General features: G+C 30.8%; 1 long non-coding RNA gene across 1 annotated transcript in view; it reads left to right on the top strand.

Moving 5' to 3' along the window:
• The first annotated feature begins 694 nt into the window (after nt 1-694).
• Nucleotides 695-2500, top strand: part of LOC149133990 (uncharacterized) — a 3255-nt gene continuing 1449 nt past the window's right edge. The window contains exons 1-2 of the long non-coding RNA XR_016243057.1: nt 695-836; nt 1721-1782. This is a non-coding gene — a long non-coding RNA (uncharacterized LOC149133990). The remainder of the gene's footprint in view (nt 837-1720; nt 1783-2500) is intronic.

Raw genomic sequence — 2500 nt, 5'->3', positions numbered from 1 at the left:
TCAACACAAAGACTTTCACATATAAGTATGCATACATCTTCCCATATATAAACAAATTATTAAATATCTATAGCCAGATATACACATATTCATGTACACACACACACACACACACACACACACACACACACACACACACACACACACACACACACACACACACACACACGAGTGGGACATTTTGAGTCTGTGCTTCTTGGATTAGTACTGACAGAGTTAAACAAGAAACACAAGGCCAAGAATATGATTTCGTTGATTAGTTTGACCCCAGTTCATGACTGGGACATTATTGTATTATATTTACTGGTATGAAAAATGAAACCAAATTTCAGCAAAATTTAAATTCGCAAAATGAAAAGGGAGTGAGAAAATAGCGCAAAGTACTTTGTCCACCGCTAATGATTCTAGCAATCTTACCGCCTTTACAACAAAATTATAATAAAAGAGAAACCACTTTAATCCGTTTAGGAATAGGAATGCGGACATTGACAGTGATTAATCAAATCCGTGTTTTTTAGGTGACTATGAAATTCTATTGTGAAAAGGATGTTCCAATAAAGTTAAAAACATTTTAAATACAATTGAAAAACATATTTACCAGAATCAAAACAATAGAATTTATCATTGACCCCATTATTACCTTGTTTATAATCTCTTACTCATATCATAACAGGATATAAAATATTACGGTTGTGTTCGGCCCTGAATTGAAAACGTATTTCCAAGTTTATATAAATACAGGTGGATAGTTTCTGCAGCAATACAGTCCTTCGTTCGGTGAAGACCATATCGCAGCACCTTTAGCGCTTCGTTCTACGCTTTCAGTGAATTGACAGGTACGTTTTATTTAATACGACTAATGTGTATACGTTTTATTTAATACGACTAATGTGTAATACGACTAATGTGTATTTCTTCTACAAGAATGTTGTTCACAGTGACTTCGAAGTTTCGACCAGCTAACCCATCGTCGAACTGCGATGCATTTGAGTGAGTCTTGCCTTCACATAGTCTCTGTTGAATTGAAATTATCTCTGGATGTGTCGGTTTGTGTGAGGTGATAATTAGGTTCCTACTGTCTGTTGATATGGAAAGGTGTTTTGGGGAAATATTTTTATTGATGAAATTTGGGGTTATGTTATTACTTAGAACTTATTCAGGCATGTAGAACTTTATACCTTTGACCTTTGTATTGCCAAAGCAAAAGGAATAAATCCAACAATACCAAAAGAAACAAAAGTACTGTCATACCTTGTGGCTACCTGACAAAAGATAAACACCTACAGGCTTGGAAAAAAACTTAAATTTGCGTAGTACTATGTACAAGAAGTCTAGAATAAAATGATACGGTTACTACTCTTGAGGAAGCATCAGGTTGGCAGAATCATAAGTAACCAGACAGAATATTAAACTGTATTTTTTTCTGGCATCACGTACTGAGTTCAAATTCCGCTGAGGTCGACTTTGACTTTCATTCTTTCGGAGTCGATAAAATATTCAGCACAGGGATCAATGTAATGAAGTTCACCTCTCACAAACATTCAGATCTTATGCCTATAATAGAAATGATTATTACAGCTGGAGCAAACCAAGCCTGGTTTGGGATAATCTGCGATAACAACAACAACATTAAACATAAACTAATAATTGGAGCGTTTTTTTCTTTATTATTTTGATGTAGTAAGAAAATATTTACTGTGATCGCTATTATTTTCTATAGATAACCAATAATGAAGACCACTATATCTCTTTTGTTTGCTATGCTTTGCCTGTTTGCAGTTGGTGAGTATGAATACACCATTTAGCTTTATATAACGCAGTATTGGATATTACTATGAAGGAATAATTGTTTGGATATACATAATTTATACTTCCAAACAACAATGTATACATGTACATACATACGTACATACATATAAACATACATACATAGGCGCACATATATCCACGCTCACATATATATATATATATATATATATATATATATATATATATATATATATATATATATATATATATATATATATATATATATATATATATATATATATATATATATATATATATATTATATATATATATTTCTGTGTTCCTTTCTGTTGAAGAGCGTAGGCTCGAAACGTTAAAGACTTTCTCTATTCCCGAGCGTTATACTAATACATCCATTTGTTGTTTACACCACCTGTCTTCGTCTGTTGTTTTTTTTCGTAAATTCTCATATATATATATATATATATATATATATATATATATATATATATATATATATATATATATATATATATATATGTATGTATGTATGTATATATATATATATATATATAATTATGTATGTATATATATATATATATATATATATATATATATATATGTATAAATCTCACTGTCTCTTTCTCACTCTCTCTATGTATCTATCTATCTATCTATCTATCTATCTATCTATCTATCTATCTATCTATCTATCTATCTATCTAAGCCATCGGTTAGCTATGCTAGGAGA

Source organism: Octopus bimaculoides, chromosome 9, assembly GCF_046866305.1.
Source record: "Octopus bimaculoides isolate indiv1 chromosome 9, ASM4686630v1, whole genome shotgun sequence".
NCBI classification, from domain to species: domain Eukaryota; kingdom Metazoa; phylum Mollusca; class Cephalopoda; order Octopoda; family Octopodidae; genus Octopus; species Octopus bimaculoides.
The sequence above is the reverse complement of the archived record's forward strand: the minus strand, read 5'-3'. Positions and strand labels throughout refer to the sequence as shown.